Consider the following 22,739-nt stretch of genomic DNA (forward strand, 5'->3'; position numbering starts at 1 on the left):
CAAAACCCAAGGGAAAGTCTAGATGCAGCAACTCATATCTGCAATCCCACTACTCCTACTGTGAGATAAGAAACATAAAACTGCCCAGGCGCTCAAGAGTCAGCTAGCTTGGATAATGCAGTTCCATGTCAGAAACAAGAGACTGTGCAGCTCATAACACTATTTTATTGGCATATATGAGATTAGATTTTTGCTTCCAGTTGCATAAAAATAAACATTTACTATTATATAGGTGTTATTGGTACATTCCTCCATTCATCTTTTTCCTATTGAAGGGTAGTCCACCCCTAAGTTTGGAAGATTGAACTTGAAGCACACCAAAGAAGTTTGGGTTGGTGGTACGAAATAGGGGCTGGGTTAAAGGTTGAGGAAACTAAACCTGGTGGAAACAAACAATGGAGCTGCAGCAACCACCCTCAGCTTCTCAAAACCACCCGCAGGGATAAAGAACAGAGTGGACAGAAGAGGAGAAAGGCCCTAGTCTGTTGAGTACAAGAGAAAGTAAACTTTGGTCCATCCTGGCTTTGGAACCTTAGGGATGCTGGTGGGAAAAATATTCAGATGACATCATTGGATGTTAAATGTTGGGGTAGCTAAGATAAGCTGCAGATTACTTTTTAATAAAAGTAGCTTTGGAAGTTGCCTTTGTCTTTTTATCCTTCTTATTTGCAGTATTTGGTGAAAATGCTGTCATTAGCATTAATTGAAAGAAAGTGCCTGAGATGCTTAAATCTTTGTCAGGGGAAAACAGACTCTTCCAGATCAAAGAGTCAACGTTTTGCTCTGACGAAAAGATAATCCTATTTCGATGACTCACCGCAATTGATTTCTTGCTTGCAACCTCATTATAGATGGCAGTTGGTCGTCAATGTAATCACACTTTCACAAATACTTCATGTGTGCCCAGCGTGTGCTACCCTTGAGTGGGCGCATCACAGGGAATGCAATGACTAAAGAATGTGTTCTTTCCATCCGAGAGCACAAAGAGGGAAAGTGTCCCAGAGTCCATACAGTAGAGCAGTACTGAATAGATACGAAGGCCAAAAGACAGCAGAGTGAGGTGGTCCAACTAATATAAACTAGCTAACAGAGAAAACACTATAAGAGCAAACAGAAGACTGTCAGCAAAACATTATCACCATGGGCAGAGATACTAAAATTTATTAAAGTTAAAAATAATCTATTTATATAATAGTATGGAATATGGACTCTCCATAAATGCATGGGCTTCTATTTCAAATACATTCTTTCATCAGTTGAAAATAGATTTTTCTTACATAATGTATCGTGATTATATTTTCTCCTCCCTCTACTCCTCCCAGTTCCTTTAGACTTCCTATCCCATTGTGATCCATGCCCTTTCTGCCTCTCATTATAGAATAAATAGTCACACCCTCCCATCAATAGGACTCTGTAAATTACAAGTCCTACTCCTCCCCCAAACCCTCCAATCCCCTGCCACCTCAGAGGAACTCTGAAACACAGGCTGGAAATACACAGAGAGGACCAAGAAAGCAACCCTGAAGCACAGGCTGTGACAACACAGTGAGGACCAAGATAGGAAATCTGAAGCATAGGCTGTGACTGCATAGAGTGACAAAGAGAGCAGACCAAGAGAGCAGACCAAGAGAGTAGGCCAAGAGAGACCCCAGTGGATCCCTGGGACACAGATACCAACAGTACAGAGAAGACCAAGAATAGTTCCCAAAGACACAGACAACCACTGCAAGGATTAGACCAAGACACAAAGACACTGAGATGGGTAGATGACAATACAAAGTTCACTGAACAACTAAAAAGCAATATGGTAACACCAGGACCCAGTGGTCATACAACAGGAAGACTTGATCATCCTAACCCAGAAGAAGCAGAAGAAACCAATTTTAAATGTAACTTTATGAGGATGATGGAGACCTTTCAAGAGGAAATGAAAAATTCCCTTAAAGAAATTGAGAAAAAGACAAAGAAAAAATGGGAAGAAATCAATAAATCTCTCAAAGAAACCCAAGAAAATCAAGGATAAACAATCAAGCAGTCGAAGCAAATAGTTCAAAGAGTTTAAGACTTGAAAACTGAAATAGAGGCAATGAAAAAAAAAAGACACAAACTGAAGGAATTCTGAATATGAAACATCTGGGTAAACAAACAGGAACTGTGGAGGCAAGCATAATCAACAGAATGCATGGGATGGAAGAGAGATTCTCAGGTGTTGAAGATACTATACAGAAAAGACATTCATTGGTCAAAGAAAACACTAAATTTAAACAATTCTTAACACAAAACATCCAGGAAATCTGAGACACAGTCAAAAGACCAAATCTAAGCATAATAGGGGTAGAAGAAGGAAAACTCCAGCTCAAACGCACAGAAAATATATTCAACAAAAAAAATCATAGAATAAAATTTTTCCAACCTAAAGAATGATAACCCTATGAAGATACAAGAAGATTACAGGATACCAAATAGACTGGATCAAAAAAAAGTTCCCTTGACATAGAATAATCAAAATGCAAACCATACAGAATAAAGAAAGAATATTAAAAGCTGCAAAGAAAAAAGGTAAAGTACCACATAAAGGCAGGCCTATCAGAACTACACCTGACTTCTCAGTGGAAATCATGAAAGCCAGAAGATCCTGGACAGATGTGCTGTGGACAGTAAGAGACCATGAATGCAAGCCCAAACTACTATACCCAGCAAAGCTTTAAATTACCATCGATAAAAAAACAAGATATTCTATGACAAAACCAGATTTAAACAATACCTATCCACAAATTAAGCACTACAGAAAGTACTAGAAGGAAAACTCCAACCTAAGGAAGCTAACTGCACCCACAAAAACACAGCCAACAGATGACCTCATACCAGCAAACCCCAAAGAAGGAAACCGCATAAACACTACCACTGAAAAATATTAGGAGTTAACAATTGCTGGTCATTAGTATCTCTTAATATCAATAGATTCAATTTATCTATAAAAAGGAGCAGAGTAGGAGAATGGATAAGAAGGTAGAATCCATCCTTTTGCTGTATACAAAAAATACACCTCAACCTCAAAGACAGACATTACCTCAGAGCAAAGGATTGGGAAAAGATTTTTTCAATCAAATGGACCTAAGAAACAAGTGGGTATAGCTATCCTAATATCAAACAAAACAAATTTCAAATTAAAATCAATCAAAAGAGATGGTGAAGGACACCTTGTACTCATAACAGGAACAATTAATCAAGATGACATCCCAATCCTGAACATCTATGCCCTAAGTACAAGAGTACCCATGTATGTAAAAGAAACATTACTAAAGCTTAAATCACACATCAAATCCCACACACAAATAGTAGAAGACTTCAACACCCCACTCTTAACAATGGACAGGTCAACCAGACAGAAACTTGACAGAGAAATAAGAGCACTAACAGATGTCATGATTCAAATGGACTTAACAGACATCTACAGAATATGCCACCCAAATACAAAAGAATATACCTTCTCCTCTTCTCAGCACCTCACGGAACCTTATCTAAAACTGACCACATACTCAGGAACAAAGCAAACCTCAACAGATTGAAAAAAAAATGGAATAACCCCATGAATCTTATTGGGTCAGCATGATCTAAAGTTAGAATTTGACAATAACACTAATTGCAGAAAGTCTATGAACTCATGGAAATTGAACAGTACTCAACTTAACCACCATTGGGTCAAGAAAGAAACAAAGCAAGCAAGTAAAGACTTCCAAGAATTCAATAAAAATGAAGGCACAACATACCCAAACCTATGGGACACTATGTGGTATGTGAGGTCCTTCTGTCTGTGTGTTGCTTTTCTTGGTTAATGAATAAAGAAACTGCCTTGGCCTGTTGATAGGGCAGAACTTAGGTAGGCGGGGAGACAGAACTGCATGCTGGGAGAAGGAAGGCAGAGTCAGAGAAACGCCATGAATCTGCCAACAGAGATGTGATGAAACTTTGCTGGTAGGCTACAACCTCGTGGTAATACACACATTAATAGAAATGGGTTAAATTAAGATGTCAGAGCTGGCCAATAAGAAGTTAGAGCTAATGGGCCAAGCAGTAATTTAATGAATATAGTTTCTGTGTGGTTTACTAATTCCCCAAGAATATACAGCTACTGAAAAATAAGGTGAACTTGTCTCTGGAAGATTATCTCATATTTGTGTCTAAAGAAGCCTCCTGTGAGTTGAGCAAAGGCTAAAATGGGTAAGACATCTACTGTGGCATCCAATAGCAGTCAGAATGGAGACCAAATCTGAAGCACGATTGCAAAAGGAGAATGGAATGTGACTGTTGATGAAAACACAGATATGACAGGCAACTTCTCTGCTGTGAAGAACGGGAATGTGTTCCTGCAACGATTTCAGGGCTGATGAGTCAGATAATGGCGAACAGGTGCTGCTTATATTTGTAATAAATGGTTTACTCTTGTGTGAATGTACACAGTATCTTGTTTGAGAAGTACGGAGACTGGGAGCAGACTGTCCAGGTTCATACCCCGAGATTGTGGCTATTAGTTAGCTTTGGAAGAGTGAGCTCCTTATTTTACATTTTATAAGTTTAAAAACAAATCTTGCCTTTGTGGTTTTGCAATTTAAGCAGCCTACAACTCATTGGCTTAAAAAACAGAAAGCGTTTGTTTTACTGATGGTTGCAGGGTTCAATTGGGGGATTCTTTATGATCTCAATTATAGTTTTTATGGGTCTTCATCTGGTTTCAGCAACCATAGATCGTGTGTGTGTGTGTGTGTGTGTGTGTGTGTGTGTGTGTGTGTAAGAGAGAGAGAGATACAGACAGACAGACAGAGACAGACAGACAGAGAGAGTATCATTATAAACCCCTAACTCTGCCTGGCCTGAAACTCAAAGAGATCCTCCTGCCTCTGCCTCCTGTCATAAAGGAAGCAGACAAACCTACATGTCTGTTATCTTCTTACTATGAGACAAACACAGTCTTTTATATCATATTTTTTAAGACAAAAAGTATATGTGTTCGAGAAAAAGATAAAGTTCTTTTCATAAAAATTATGGGAGAGGCAGAAGATCCCTCCTGTCATAATTCTCAGGCTGGATTTCTGCCTATGCTTTGCTCTGAGGGTGGGCAGAACAATTCATTACTCAAGTTACAAAGCATCTAACACTGAAAAACGCTGGTCAGAATATTCTCTCTAATTTTATCTCAATAACCAAGAGAGAAGGGCGGACCCTGGTACTCACTGATAGCTTTTAACAAAGAAAAACCCCAGGGAAAAGTATACTGCTGGGCATCAGAAAGAGCTTGAAATGAGCTGCCAAAAACAGATCAACCTAAAACTCCTTCCTCAGAGTGGAATCACTCGGAGAATAAGGAGGTAAAAATATATTGTCTGATGTATATTACTCACTTTAGTAATCTTCATGTGCTTGAGTAGGTTTTTTGAATTTTCATAAGTGATTAAAACTCTTTAGCATTGTGTTCAGAACTTGGGGGTGAACAAGCTTCCCTTTCTGCTCTCATCTCTCGCTGATGGATCATTTTCTCTCTCTTCCTTACGTGTCTGAAAGTTAAAGATTCCAAAATCAGTATTTCAAAATACAAGCAGATATTGCTTTTTAACTTTCAAGCTACAGTGTAATTTTCCATCTTTTATCTATATTTTTGTAACAGCCTCACTTCTTATTATGTAATTTTGGCTTTTTAGATGTGTTTATATTCACATTTTATCTAGAGACATTAACTTGTAAAGTGTGTACCAGTCTGTCCTGGAAAATAGCTGAGAGTGACTTACCATTTTTGGAGCCCCTAGCCTTCACTTTAGGAGTCCTAGGGTTACAAGCTTGTGCCCCCATAGCTGATTTTATGTGGAGGGATTGAATCTGGAGCCTCCGGCTTGCTAGTCAATTAATTCCTCTACAAACTCAGCTGCTTTCCCAGACCTGTGTTCCGTTTGAGATGCCCAGTTCTAATGTGTTTTCCCAAAGTTAACAAAACAGTGCTTTTACAACTCAAGGTTGAAAAAGATGTGAGATCTCAGGATGACACCACTGACTGCTTTCAGCTTGGGCTATAACGTGCCAACCAACCACTATGTACAACGTAGCCTGAGTAAAAGTATTTTGTACATGGAAGTATGTACGTGTGCATGCATGTGGAACCAGAGGACATGAGGGATCATTCCTCAGGTGTACCTTTATTTTTGAGAGAGGGTCTGTCATTGGTGGGCAACTCATCAAGTAGCTTAGGCTGGTTAACCAGCAAACCTCGGGGAATCACTTGCCTCCGCCTTCCTGGGCGGGGAACTGCAAGCATGCATCACCATGACACCCCGTCCCTATTTTTTTAAGATGAGTTCTGGAGATCAGACTTGTGTTCTCATGCTTACAAGACAAGTGTTTTATCAGTTCAGTTGTCTTCCCAACTCTGTAGGATTCGTGATAACAGATGTCTTTGTGAGCCCCTTGTTACCCTCGCTGAAGTAAGTGAAGGAGAGAAACAGGTCCAGGTTTCTCTGACTCAGTCGCGACAATAGTTTGAGAGTGGAAGAACTCTGAGACTGAACTATACAATTTAGATTATTCTAGAATGTAGCGATCAACACAGCTGCAAGACTGTCCAGTGACTTCATCCTTTGCCGTCACCTTTTGCCACCTCCCATGTTTAATTCTGCTGATTCCTTATGGTGTGCCCTAATTACAAAAGAACAAGTGACTAATTAAAACAGATTTTACAGTAATTTGTTTTGAGCAATTTGGCACGAAATCATAAAAGTACTGCTAAATAAGAAAAGCAAACATAATTGGGTGAAAATGCATCATAAATTTTAAAAAGTTTTAAAAAAAACATGAAAGGGGAAAAAACAAAGCATTAAAATTCCAAACACTTTCCACTGTTTTTTCAACATTAATAATACATGAATAACCCACTACAAAAGAATAGTCATGTTTGATTATTTTTTACCAGTTTGGTTTTAGGCAAATTGTTTTCGAGCACAATTGGATGCTAACAAATAGAAGCAGTGATCTGAGCCAAGACCCTTGAAATGTGGCGAGTATTAGCTGTTGGAGCTGCAGCAAGCAAGCAGGATTTGATCTGGGTTCACTGACACAATTTATCTGAAATGTCTCGGATTCTGTATATTTGTGGTATATCTCCCCATCTTCTCCTTAATATGTCTCCAAGAAATTATCATATCCTTCTGTGTATAGGCTATTGATGGCTCTTGGGGCCTGATCTAAACATAATTATATAGTATTTCTCTTTTGTGATTGGTTTATTTCAATTAATGTTTTCAAGGTCCCTTTGTGTTCTGCCATGTCGGGTGTCTTATTTAAAGTCTGAGGACATTCCAGAGTGTGTCTGAAACACATTTTGCATATCTATTCATCCATCGATGGACCCAAATCACTTCTACCTTTTGGTTCATGTGAAAAATGCTGATTTGGACACAGGCTGACAATTAAATAGAAAAAGTAAGAAATTCTCCCAGAAAAGTAAATCCTCTTGACAAAGTGACATTGCTTGTATCTCTCCCATCCCTGCTTCTCATCACATGCAGCCAGTCTGAGTTATGGGAGTCACCTCTGCATCTTTCCACAATAAATTCTATGTTTTGCCTAAATTGGTTCAAGCTGGCTTCTGTCATTTACAACCAAAGTGCCTGGACTAATACATGAACAGGAGAAAAAACTTCTACAAACAAAGACAAGTTCAAGTCATGACAAATAGCCTTTTCATTCTATGAAGTGATAAATAAGATAAAAAACTTCTGTACCAACCAAGAGATTAAAAGCTACCAGTGCTGAGGGAAACTGAAACACTTCTGATCTCCAGAAGCCTTAGAAAACAGAGAAACAGAGAGAATGCTGCCTTTGAAACCCAGGAGGCAAGGTTGGTGACCTTTCCACATTTGGTTATGAGTTTTTGTTCTGTTTTTGTTTTGTCTTGTTTTTCTCCCGTTCTTCTGCAAATCTGGAACTGCCCGAAATGAATGAAATCTTAAAGAGCAGCTTGCCTTTCATGAGATCCACTGACCACCAAGGAAGAACTCAAACAAAATTGTTTCTGCAAGTTCAGACTGCTTACCTTTCTTTCTTCTCAGTCTCTTGACTTCTCCTATCAAGTGAAGTGATATCAAGCAAAGTGGAGACCACATATGCTGCTAATGTCCATCAAAGTCCAAACAGAGCAGCATTCTCTCATCCCACATCTCATAGACACGACCCAAAACAAAAACTAACAAATTCCAGCAGAGACTCTTTGTTTCCTGTGCTTTTTCTAACAGTCACTTGCAAGTTTTATTGAGGCTGAAAAATATTGAGTCTTCTAAAAAGTGGCAGGAAACTTCACTCTTTACACAAAATTAATCTCTGTGTGTTATCTGAGCTGGTCTTTCCACATGTCAAACTAATTTCAGTATTTAGACCTGGCTTTCCACACTCTACCTCTTTCTTCCCTATTGTGGCTCCCACTAATTCCCTTAGAGGAGCCCTTCTCTTGCTCAACAGTGCTGGGCCTTTACTTTCCTTAGCTTGCTTTCACTATTTGCAATTTTTTCTTTTATCTGTTTGTGATACTTTTTAGAATTTTCTTCTAATGTTTAGATTTCTGATGAATATTGCGAAAATAAAGGAAGTAACTATGTTGGAGACAGGACAAAGAGTGAGCTCTTTTATTTTCTGTATCTGTAACGGTTTTGCTGTGTTGAGACATTGCAACATGAATTTACAGCATGCTTAGTATTTTGTAAAAGAAAAATATAAAGGTCTATAGAAAATCTTCCCCAAAGCCTCTGAAGAAATCTGTACATGTGGGCATTTGTGAAAGGGTGCATACCATCAACCCATGCCTTAAAACATAAATTAACATTAAATAATCCATGTATTAGACTTGTGCAAACTTACTTCAAATTGCAACCATTGTCTCTTTATCTCTTATATTAAATGCAAAAAAGTCGAACCTTTAAACTAAGATCAATCATACAAATAGCTAATTGTTGTCAAAACACTCACTAAGAAATTAAAATTTAAAAAGCTGAATCCATATTTTGCTGACTTTAATTTAATAATCAAATGTCTTAGCTTTGTTTTATATATGTATCATTGAAGATCAGTGCAAAAGAAAAATCTATGTACATCTTTAAATACTACATAAATCATATACAATTTCTATAATATATGAAAAAATCTTCCCATATCTATAACTGATGACACTGTCTAGCTAGTATCTCCTGCTTATCAAGAGACAGGGGTAGATACCATATCTCAGCTATCACAGCCCCTCTCAAAGGAAATGTATATAATAAATATGAAATACACTGTTTGATCATATAGTTTATTATAAATGGCTATATGGGGCACTGTAAAAGAAAACTGTTAGTATCTGTCTAAGACAGATAACTTCTCTCAGGGGATTCATGGAAACAATAAGAAGGATTGGACATATATGCAAATGGATGATTGAAAATAGAGCATATGTCTTGATAAACACAAGCATGTCAAACGTAAGTTACAAACAAAACTCCCTATAGAAGTAGGCAAGCATGACGACATATGCCTGCAATCTCAGCCTGTGGGAAACTAAGGCAGGGGAATCACCAGTCCTGGAACAACTAGGCCTATACTGCAAGACCCAGTCTTAAAACAAAGCAAATACCTTCAGAAGTTCAACCAAGAGGTGGAGCCTCGAAATGGATGACCAGCAGTCTCCAGATGAAGCTGAAACTGAGCTGAACATGGAAGAGTTTGTAAAGATCAAAGAAATCAGAACTTGAAATCTGGAATTCAGAGTCTTAGCAGCTGCAAGTTAGGTGGTGTGTATCACAGATAAATATCCCCAACCCTCCTGGGAGAAGTGAAGCAAACAGAGCAGTGGGGCTAGAATGGAGTTTTCAAGGGAATAGAAGAAATATGTCTGGCCTCTCTGATAAGAATGGGGGGAGCATACACCTTCACACAACTTTTCAGACAAGTGAAATAGATGTAGAGAAACTAAGGTTCTATCTTGACTTAGACCCACAGAAAGTAAAGCAACTACCACCCTGACAGAAGCAATTATAATGGTCTCCGACAAGTGTTTCAGAAATTTGTATGGTCATATAGAACGTCACAGGTACTGAGAGAGACATTAAGAAAAAATATAAATAAAATGAATATCTTTTACTTTAATCTCTAGAAAATTCTATGAGTAAATGTGTATATATTGAATATGCATCCTTGAATGCATATTCATGGAACACATCTCTATGCCAAGATTATATTGCTTAAATATAGATTAAATATGTCAAGATTATGTTGCTGGTGTTTAACATGTTCCTTGAAAACCCAAGATTGAGATTTGTGGGTCAAGCTTTAATTTTTTGTTTTGTTTTTTTAAATCGACATGAAATTTGATCAGTAAGAAAGTTGAAAAATAGTACTTACATACCTTCATTAAAGATTAGGCCTGAGCCTGCCCTTCCCGGCATAAAGGAGAATATTCCCTTAGCTTGATACACTTTATCCTCATAGACATCAGCTCAGATTGGATTACATGTGTACCTAAGGGTATGTGGTTGAGTGCCGGAGCACAGTATCAGGAGATAAATGCCACACATCTTCCTGGAGTAACCATTTTATTCAATGATGAGGAAGTAGGGCAAGTTAAGTAATTTAATAGTAAGTAATTGAGGACATAGTTTCATATTAAAGCACACACAGAAAAATTATAGTGCACAATGTAAGAGGCTCCTGAAGTTTCATGGGAAAACATGATGCATCAAATAAATTTCCCTCATGGCTAGTTATGTAAGCTGTGTGCTCACACAGCAGGAGGAAAGAGAAAGCTGTTTGAAAGATTTTGCTGCAAGTTCACTCTCCTTAGACACATTTTGGGAGAATATTTTATCATGCCATTGCCCTAGTGGATTATTTTTTTCATACCCGTGAATCTTACTGTTTGCTTAATCTTATTACTAGAAGAGTAGAAAGGTTTACTCATGGAAGGTTGTTTTCCAGGATTTAAGACCTGGTTCTGTAGCCCATTCTCGCTTTTAGTCGCAGCCTTTAATTCTTTTGCATGGTCTCTGGAGCTCCAGGTTAGTGACAATGCCCCCAATCCCATCCCCATCCTGTTGAGTTGGTCTTGGGTCCCAATGTTCCCTATGGCACTGGGTAATGTAAGACAATCAGTTCAGTCTGCACCATTAACCCCCAGGGATTAGTAGCCCTCTGTGCAATTGAATGTTCCTAGATGAGTCCCTGTGGTGAACCACCTGCCAGGACACAGCACGTCACAGGCAAGCTAAGAAGCTAGCAAGAGATTTACAGCTCAAACCTGTGCTGAGCAATCAAGATATTTTCTCCCACAATTTACAGCAACTGTACCATGACCTAATTTCACATGCCTCCTCCTCCCCCACCCAAACCCTTAAATTTTGGTTCTGATTTATCCAATAAAATTTCAAAACGTTAGGAAATTTCCATTTCTTCTTCATTATTTTAGAAAACCTATTGTACTCCAAAATACTCTTTAAACTTCTGCTCAGTTCATTATTAACATTTGATCTTTATTGGAATAGGAGTTGGGGTTACATACACATAAGGGCTACATCTCTCTCATTTCTGTGACAGGGGCAGCCTTTCAGCAAAAGCATTGTCTTCAGAGAGCTCTAGACCATGCATAGAGTATATACAAAATGCAATATCATAAAATCCAGGCTTTATTTGCTAGAGTTTGACACACTGGTGTGTGTATTTGTATAAAATTGCCAATTTGCATTATTAAAAGGCAGCAAGCATTTTGTTACCAAACAAGATGGTCTAAGAAAGAACAAACGCACCCTACTCGAGCATGTATAAAGCACATTAAAACTGCTTTCAGTATAATCAATGTCAAGCAATGCATGGCCCTCATTCCACCAGTGTCTGGTCTCATGTGTTCTGAGATACTACGGAACATGAAGAGAAAACTCAGTACCTTCCAGCTCTGAGCTGAGCAGCTGGAACTGCAAAGGGAAGGAAAGCAAAGCAGCAGAAAGGATCCCGGACTTGAGCTACAGATAACACTTCAGAGTGCTCACAAAGACTGCCTCAGATATTCGCTAAGCTGTGTGTACGGTATGTGTGTGGTAGGAAATTCCCCACAGCTGCACAAGGATTATCTGAGAGGATTACAGAGAACAAGGCTCAGCATTCATGGGAAATCCAGAGGGATGCCTGTTTCATCCTCTGTACTGCAAATACCCACAAGTCATGGCGTCCAGAAAAAAAAAAAATGATTCAGAATGTACCTATTTGAGGATATAGTTATTCCTAGTTGGAATACTAAATTGCTCCCGTATTTTAATTTAAAAAAAAAGAAGAGGAAAGAGCCAAATCCTGAAAGAAACAATTAAATGGATCAAACTATTTCTTAGTAACCAGTGTTCCAGAATAAAACTCATGAATATTTATAGATACACAAAAATATCCAGAATTAAACAAAGTAATATTCACGACATCTTGCCTGCAATTAAGGAGCATGAGGAATACAAAGAAGCAGAGAAATGCAAGCTACAATTCGAAGTTCAAATCAGCTAAATCCAATCCAGAAGTGACAGAGAGAGGAGAACAGCTAACGACGACATTAAAGCCGCAGATGGGACTGTATTCCCAACCACCTTTTAAAAATTGACAAAATGAGCAACTGAGGTGAAAGCTACCAAACCTAATATGAAACAACATTCTGAAGGCAAGAGTTGAGGGGAAAAGTGATGGACTTAGATACACAATAGCAGACACAATCCGGAGTGAGATTTGGGAGAAGACAAGGCAACAGAGGAAGCAGCCTTGTGCCCTGAAAACCCTCCAGGAGCCCAGGTGCGTGATTTACTAAATTGTCTCAGGACACATCGGAAACGTTTGTCGACATGAGGCTCTAAACATGTCAGCATGGTTTTGAAAACGGTAAGCCTATAGATCTAAGAATCCCAGTATACTCCAAGCATAAGATATGTGAAGAAAGCTAGCACCATGTATTTCATAACCAAATAAGTTAAAAAAAAATAGTAAATAAAGATATCGTTATGCCAGCTAGAGGAGAGGGATTCAGTGCAGAGGGACAAAGGGAAGAATAACAGCACCTGTCTTAGGAAAAACGATGCGAGGAAACAAAGCATAGAACAGATTGGTGAAGGGTTGTTGGAAAATGGAAGGGAGAAAAAAAACTGCCAAACATGAATTCTATATCTAAGCAGTGTCTTTCAAAAGCAACAAAGGGCTCTCTTCCCATCCCTCTTCTGAAGAGGTAACTACCCCTCTCACCCCCTCCATTTTTCTCTCTCTCTATTCTTCCCTTCTCTCTTCTTTCCCCTATTCTCCTTCCCCCTTTCCTTTCTCCTTCATAACCCATTAAATAAACTCTATACTCCCCAAAAGAGCAACAAAGGTGAACATGATCAGAATACATTATAAATAGGTATTTAATATCATAATCAAATCCATTATTATGAGTAATAAATGGATGCTATAACATTAAAATAAAAAATTAAAGGAGAAAGAATTCTGTTTAAGTCAAAATAGACTAAAATATCAGATTCACATCTCAGTGTATTTTTAAAGCACTCTAGGTGGAAAGAAAATGGCAATTAAAACAATGATTATATAGATAAGCCTCTGAGGGCTTTCCTTAACATTTTAATTGCTTTATAAGAAAATTGATCATGTAAACAAAAATAACAATTCTGCATTCAGAATTTATGATTTTATTAAGAAAATCAAGAATGCTTAGAGAAAATGTAAACATATTATTGCAAAACTCTAAAAGATGAAGGGATAAACTCTCACTTGATATTCTGTTGGAAAAAAGATATGCTATATAAACCCTAGAGCATTGACTAGATATAGTTATAACCCAACTAAGAAGATAAAACCAAAAATGTATTCAATTAATTTAAAAGAAGACAGAATATTTAGAATATGATGAAAATTAGTGACTATAGAATAAGCTAAGTCAAAGGGAAATTAGGTAAGGGTGGTAAGCACCCTCAGGTAAGCCTAACACTATTGATAACTGCATTAAATTCAGAGGTTCCTAATATTCAGGGTAGATGACAGAGACTGGGCTGGTAGATGACTCAGTTTGTAAGAATATTGTGCAAAAACTTGTGTTCTAAGATCTCCAGCAGCCATGTGAATAGCCTGGTATGAACCCTCAGTACCTGGTGGGGGAAGGTGTGAGGAGATCATCATACTCCAGTGGCTCACTGGCCAGCCAGATGAGCTGGAAAAACATTGAGCAATGGGAGATACTATCACAGGAGAATAAGGCAGAGAACAATAGTAGACACCTGCCATCCCCCTCTGGCATGTATAGGTGTCCACAGGTAACATACATGTACATGTATGCATAGTCAACACCACAACAAACATATGCATGTACCCCACACACACAGAGATTGAAAGGTTAGAAAATTTGAGAACAGTGTGATTCTCAATTATCTCCACGAAAATATTTTTCTGTTACTGGACTCAGACAAATACATTAGAAAGAAACCTACAGACCAAATTTTCTTAACATATTATTAACAAATCAAAATTTAATACACATGAAAAAAGAAACTGCAGCGTTAATGCCAGGAAAGCAAACTTGTTTGACATTTGGTCATCAATGAAATTATGTATGTCCATCAATTTGAAAAGCAAAACTAACTACATGATCATTCAATTGATTCAGAAAAAAATGTATTTGACAAGATCTGGCATTTATGCTTGAAAGTTACTCTTAGCAAACTAAGGATTTCGGAACTTCATCACCTTTCCCAAGGGCAGAATTTTACATTTATCTTCACACCTAACGGGCAAAGAGGAAATACCCTTCCCCTTTGATATGAAGGGTGCCCATTTTTCTATACAGCAATGTACTGGAGGATTTTAGATACTCAGATCATACAAGAAAAATAAATAAAAAGCATTGAGCAGTAAAATTGGAGAACTTGGTGAAAAATATTTGAATTATAGATGATATGATAGTTTTGTTGGAAAATAGGATGTGAGATACATAAAATCTAGAACTAATAAGGGAGTTTGGGAAGTTTGTAGGTCACAAGATGAAAATAAAATATTAACTATATTTCTAAGCATTCCCTTTGAATTAGAGAGGTTTTTTTTTTATAAAACCTGACAAACTGATTCCTTAATTATTTAGAACTACAAATGAGCTATCATAGCCAAAATAGTTTTGGAAAGGGAATAAGATTTATAATCAAGCAGTCATCAAAATGGTCTCATATCAACACAGCAAGAGACAGATAAATAAATGGAGAAAATCGTACTCAGAAACCTACACATCATAACCCCTTGTTTTAAACAAAGAAACAAAGAAAATTTACTGTGCTTGGATAATTGGTTACCAGCATGTCATATAAATCACTATAGTTCCAAATTCCACATAAAATTTAATTAAAAGTAGATCACAGACATAAATAGAAAACAAAAACTAAATTTTAATAAAAGAAAAATCATTGTGAATCTGAATTATGCAAAGAATTATTTGATACTGCCCCAAAATTACACTGCAACAAAGAAAAACCTGAAATTAATAACTTGTAATTGATCTAAATTTAAAAGCTTTCCTTCTTGAAAAACATTGATAATTGTAGAATGTGATACCATCAGAAAATAGGTTTGCACCCAGAATACAGAAACAGGTACGAAAAATAAGACACAAAAAAATCTTTAATTGAGCAAAATATTGAAATACTTGTCCAAAGATATACAAAGAAGCATGATATTAAACGCAGTGGTGGGGGGAACTTGGTCCTGCCTCAGCTTAATGTGCTAGGCTTTGATGATTCCCCATGGAAGACCTCGCCCTTTCTCAGTAGTGGATGGGGGAGTGGGTTGGGGGGAGCAAGAGGAGGGGATGGAGATGAAACAGTGGTTGGTTTGTAAAATGAGTAAAAAAAAATTTAAAAAAGAACACATGGCGAAAGAATCATTAGATAAAGTGAATCTTACCTCTGTGGTATGCTGTTATACAACTCCTACAAGAATCAGGTGAACTAGATGAAATGATAGTTTTATTGGAAAATATAACGTGTTATACAGAAAAGTTCCTAGGAAAGTTCAAATTCAATATGTATTAATAAGGACTTGGAAAAAATAGAAATCCCATTACCTTTTGGTTGATATTTTAAGTGTCATTATCAGTTAGGAAATGTTGGAAAGGTTCCTAAAATCTTAAACTATTAGATGGTCAAGGCATGCTACTCCTGGGTAATGACCCAACAGGGAGAAATGTACCAATCCTGACATGTATTTATTCATTCAATGCATGATGGAAAATAAATTGTATGTTTACATGAATGAATATTACTCAACAATACTTGGGTTGGGTAAAAGAAGGTTAACTAAAATAAGAATATCAATTTTTGAAGCTACTTATTGTAAACTCTGGCAAATGCAAACAAATCCCCATGCTTTATCTGAAGTAGACTATTAGGGACGATGAGGCAAGTGATGGGAGGAAGGGATCAGAAAGGACACACAACAGTTTCAGATGAAGGGTGTGGTCATTGTGTGTGATGGTGGTAAGGATTGCATGAGTTTCTGTATCTTTCGAAACTTTTTAAATGGGTTCAGTTTACTGTGCACAATTTTCTATTTTGAAAGGGGAAATTTATTATTTTGCAAGTTTCTTATAATAAAGTTTTAATAAATAACATTAAAAATAAATACTTTTTAAAAACTTCAAAAAAGGAAATAAATCCATTCTACAGAGAACAATTTCCTCCATGGAACACAATTCCTTGCATGGGGTACAACTCTACATGGACTCCATTGTTTTCCATTCTTTGTATTTTGGATATAATCATTGAGCTATATCATTCTTGGCTTCCTAAATTGTGGACAGAACATGCACAGTATACCTAATGAACTATAGGTATTCTTCTTTAGATAATTTTTGTCTTTGATTTCAACTTACTTTGTTATTCCTAAAGATAAATCTTGGTATTTAAATCCTTTCTTTTCTTACTTTATGCCTTCATTTCGCAGTGTGACCTCCTAGGGCCCATCTCCAGTCAGCCATATTTATGCTGGCCACATATTCAAAAACGCCCTAAAATCTGCAGTGCTCCTGCTTACACAAAGCCACATCTGATAACTGACTGGAAGAGCAAAAGACAAGCCACTCCTGTCCACCCTACATGACTTTAAGGAAGAAAATCTGGAGAAAAAAAAAAACACAAATCTCCAGATTGGATTCCATAAGAAAAGGCTGATGAAAAGTACCCCCCTTGAATGTATAGAACGAAACAATAACTAATATAAGAAATCCCAGTAGGTGTGTGGATATTCTGAGAAGTGTCCATATAATGAGATTACAGAACCTTAGGGAAAAAAAAAAAAACTAGCAGACAAATGTCAACATCTACCCTCTAGAATCCAAACTCTATGGGGTCTGTTCAGAGCCATTGTGCAAACTGCCTGAGAATATGATGGTTAAAACTTCACATTGATACTTTCAGTGAGGAGAATAGCAGATTTCTTTCAAAAAATGTAGTGAAATTGGAAGACACCAGATGGGGACTCAAGTGACTTACAATATTTCTAAATTTATAAACTAGCTCAGAAAGCCCCCATAGAAAATATGGCTCAGTGAGAGAAGATTTATTAAGAGCGTTTAAGAATGTAATATATCCTATTAGGACAGGCAATAGCATCTTTTGAGTCCTAGACCTCAGAAATTAAATTATGCTCAATCACTTATTGAAGTTGACTGGGCATAGGGGAAAATGAATTGCCCAAGGACAAATGACATACCTGTATTTGGTGTCCAAGAAAAGCCATGAAATTATTCATGTTAAGATGGTTCTTCCCCTACCATACATAAAAGGGTAAAACATTTGAAATGTGACAAGCTCAAGATGTTGATAGAATGGACAAATTTCTTGATAGATACCACTTACCAAAGTTAAGTCAAGATCACACAAACAGGAACCCGTAAGAAAATGGAAGCCATCATCAAAAGTCTCCCAACCAAGAAAAAAAACAAAAAAACAAAAACAAAACAAAACAAAATAAAAACAGGGCAGATTTCTACCAGACTTCAAAAGAGAGCTAATTACAATACCCTTTAAATTATTCCACAAAATAGGAACAGAAGGGACATTGCAAAATTCATCGAAGCCCCACTCACCCTGATTCTTAAACAACATCAAAATTCAACAAAGAAAGATTTACAGACCGATTTCACTCATGAACACTGATGCAAAAAGTACTCAATATAGTAATGGCAAATGGTATCCAAGAACACATAAAAAAAGATTATCCACCATGACCAGAGATGCCAGGGTGGTTCAACAAAAGAAAATCTGTCAAAGTAATCCAGGATACAAACAAACTGGAAAAAAAAAAAAAAAAAAACACGATTATCTTGTTAGATGCTGAGAAAGCCTTGAACAAAACATGATTTTCACTTCATGATAAAAGTCTTGGAGAGACTCGGAGGAAACTGACCATCTCCTGTGACCAGACTGGTGCTTGGTCTAACTGTCATCAGAGAGGCTTCATCCAGCAACTGATGGAAACAGATGCGGGCCTCACAGACAAACATTGTAGACGGTTGTGGAATCCTGCAGAAGAGGAGGAGAAAGCATTGTAGAAGCCAGAGGGTTAAAGGCCACCACGAGAAGACTCACAGAATCAGCTAACCTGGGCTCGTCGTGGCTCACAGAGACTGTACTGACAGCCAGGGAGCCTGCGTGGGACTGACCTTGGCCCTCTGCATATATGTTACAGTTGCTTAGCGTGGTTCTCTTGTGGGACTCCTAACCATAGGAGCAGGAACTGTCTCTGACTCTTTTACTGACTTTTGGGTCCTACTCCTCATACTGGGTCCCTTGCCCATTCTTAATCCATGGAGATGTGCTTGCCTTACTGCCACTTTGTATGCCATGTTTTATTGAGAGAGCCGCCCTTTCCTAAACAGACATAGAGGAGAGGATTGAGGGGTGAGACTAGATTGGGTATGGGGAGAGGAGCTTGGAGAAGAGGAGGTATGGGAAACTGTAATTGGATGTAAAATAAATAAAAAAACAAACATTTTTTTTTTTTAAAAAAAAAAAAAGAGAGAGAAAGTTAGTCAATGACTAAATCTATCGCCTAATCAGTATACTTGTGGGACAGTGGTTGCAAGTGTTGTGCAAGTTTTAATACCACCAGTTCAATGTTTTTTCAACATTGTAGTAAATATTTCGAAGCAAATTTTAAATGACTGTTTTCAGTTTTATTGTGAGTTGTTATGTAACTATGCTGAAAGTAGTTAAAATATTAATTTAGAATATCTTCCTTTGTATGGGCACCACCTGATCTATTTCTGTTCTTTGAAGCAGAAGAGGGTACACAGACGAACAGAACCAAAGGGAAAGATCTAGCAGTGTTTCTTGGCTGAATCCGTGTGAAGGCTTAGAAATAGAATGACCTCTCCCACACAGACAAGACATAGTTCTGAGTGAAACTATAGAATCGCAGCACGCGTATTTTCTAGGTAAAATACATAGACGGACAGCACAACAGAAGTCCCTAAGTCTCGTACGTTTCTGTTTTCCCAAATAATTTTTTTTCTTAGTAAACCTGTGCAGCTCTTGCCTATACTTACATTAGGTTTTGTACAGAACACATGTCGTTGCTTAGGGCAATATCTACCAGCACTGTAAAGACCATTTGAGAAATTTAAGGACAATCCACAGTGCCAATGCCTCTGACTGCCCTTTGAAGAGTAGTAAATTGGTCTTACTCCCTTAAAAATGTGTTTTCCTTAAACCATGCACACACAGTTTACAACAATTGGCAGCAGGGTTAGACAGTAGAGCCAGCATTGAGTAGGCAACACAGAAACTATAATTTCTAATCGAGCCGATGAAAGAGGCACAAAATTTTATATTTATCTTTACACTCTTACTTTTTCTTCCAATAAATGTAACAGAGAAATATCTTAACATAAAAATTGATTTTGGGTGGGAGAAATCTCTAAGCCCTTGTTGCCCTGCATAAAGGACTTAAATTTGGTTCCCAACGCCCACGAGGGGTGGCCCATAATCATCTGTAATTCCATCCCCAGTGGATTTGTTGCCTTTTTCTGCTTCCCACAGCACTGGCACAACTGTGGCCGGCACACAGACATGCTTCATAGGTAAAAGACATATACTCACACACATCAGTAAAAACAAATCTGTGAAAAAATATTGGTTTTAAATTTTTTTAGTATGTACTTGAAAACGCTAAAGTACCAATTATCTAATATTGTAGGCACTGACTCCAGAGGCTGACCCCAGAAGTAAGATGCCATTCTCATTGTAGCGAATCATGTTCCATCTTCTTGAGATTGGGTATTTGTACCAATTATTTTGAATTCTCCTGAGTGAGTGACTTGTCTTTTCTACCCATTTAGTTACGCTTTGTTTATTCATATCCGAAAAGACCTACAGACATTTATTCTACTGTCCCGGGTATAAACCAGTACCATTGTACTTTTCTTCTCAGCTTGTGTTGTTTTGAGATTAGGGGTTCTTTAAGTTAGTCTTCACCTTGGCATCTCCTTTAACCATGAGTTTAGAGGGTTTCGAGGAGAGGGACGATGTATGCCTCCTATGTGCTTCTGCATTAGAGGTAGAGGTGGGTGGTGCTTTCCTCAATCACTTCTATCCTCTCCTCCCCCTTAACGCGGGCTCTCTCAACTGAACCTTGAGCTCACTGGTTGCCGAGGCTCACTGACCAGCAAGCCTCCGACTGTCTCCGCAACCCCAATGCCGGGACTCCAGGTGTGTGCTATAACATCTAACATTTTCTGTGGGTGCTGGGAGTCCAAGCTCTTGTTTTCAAGGTTATCACTTGAGGCACAGAATTATCTCTTGAACCCCTATAGGACTTCTTTGACCAACATTTCTAGACCTTCCAGCAAAATGCTATAGGATCATCTGTATATTTTTTCTCTAATCTCATCAGCCTTTTCACCCAATGCCACAGCTCCTTTCATTGGCAAATATTAAAAACTAAGATCGGAGAGCTAAAAATATCTGTTGATTACTGAAATATCCATTATTTTGGGACCTCTCAACTTTTAAAAGCAATGAAACTTTATATGTCAAAATGTGTTAATATACATATTTGGATTTATAAATAGTTCTGTATGTGAACATCTGTATTTTTCTTGAATGATACAGGTCTTATTTCCATTGTTATCTTGGCAACATCTTAACTCTTGCTTAGGGGTCGATACATAAGACACTGAGCATTAAAACATTGAGGAAAGTGGTTCCCATCATGCACTATCCGCTTGATGAATTGTGCACCTGTAGTACACGTGGATCAAGAGTGTCAACCTGTACCGATGTCAGGAAAGCCTTATGAACTCAATACTGTGCTTGCAATTTTATTTGGCTTTCAGTTTCACAGATTCTTCTCCTCCCCAGAGTTGTGTGTGTCAGTTGCCTTTTTCTTCCACTTTCTTCAGTGAGATTGTTTCATATTCGTGTAATTAGATTGTTTTAGCACACTCTGGATTTTCACCCTGGGATCCTCATATCTTGTCAATACTTTTTCTTATGTTTTATATTGTAATATTTATGCTCTGTGCTGCAAAAACACTACAGGTTTGACAAATGCATGGTGCCATCTATTTATTATGAAAGAATATGACGGAATCATTTTTGCTGTCCTAGACATTCCCACCCGCCCTCATGAAATCACACAGAACTGCTGGTTTTTTTGTTCCGCTTGGTTTTGCCTTTTCTGACATGTCTTTGAATCTGAGTGAAGCAGCATGTTGTAGTACGATAACTGGCTTGCCTCACTGCCAATATGATCTTATGATTCATTCTTTCTGTTTGTGGTTTAGAAAGCCTTTTTATTGATAAGTAATATAAAATTGTGTGTACATTATAGTGACACATAATAATAATAATAGTAATAGTAATAATAAATCACAATTTAAGTACATGTATACCCAGTGAAGAGTGTCATGATTGCTTCTATGTTTGAGAAATTATAAATAAAGTTGCTGAAAACTTCTGTATAGTAGAAAAGATCGTTTTAAATTAATTGACTGTACCTAGGACTATGACTGCAAGATTATGTGGTTGGATAAATACTCTCTTCTGTAAGCAGATATAAACTAACTTCCAGAATTGTTATGTCATTGTGCCAATTCCTATGAGGTAAGTTTGTTATTGTTCATTTTCATGATTAATTTGTATTGTTAGCTATGCTCCAGTTTCATTATGCTCTGAAAACATTGTATAACTTAGGCTGTATGAAATATATATGTGTGTTTTTTGATACAGAACATTATCCACTTTCCTCAGTGGGAGCTAGAGAGGAGCATATTCTTCCATTATTAGGAAGACTGTTCCATACACATCAATGACACCGAACAGATCAATAGTGTTTTTTGGGTCAAATCCACCATTACTGATGTTCCACTATGCTTGAACCATCAATTACATGTGGAGATTTGTTGTTTTCAACTATACTAGTAGCTGTGGGCATTTATTTTCTCAATTTGATCATTTTTGCCTCCATGTTTTGAACATTAGGTTAGGTATGTGCAGTTAGAAATTGTCTTGTTTTTTTCAAGCAATCAATCATTTCATCAGCAAGTAATGTACCTCTCTATCCCTGATAATTGGGGAAAAAGCTCCTTTGTTTACAGTTAACATTTTGAAGATGGTTCTTTGTTAATTACTATTCCTGTGGTTTAACTTTTCTCAACCCATCACATTGCTTTGATG

Source organism: Myodes glareolus, chromosome 17, assembly GCF_982192425.1.
Source record: "Myodes glareolus chromosome 17, mMyoGla1.1, whole genome shotgun sequence".
In the NCBI taxonomy this organism is placed as follows: Eukaryota; Metazoa; Chordata; class Mammalia; order Rodentia; family Cricetidae; genus Myodes; species Myodes glareolus.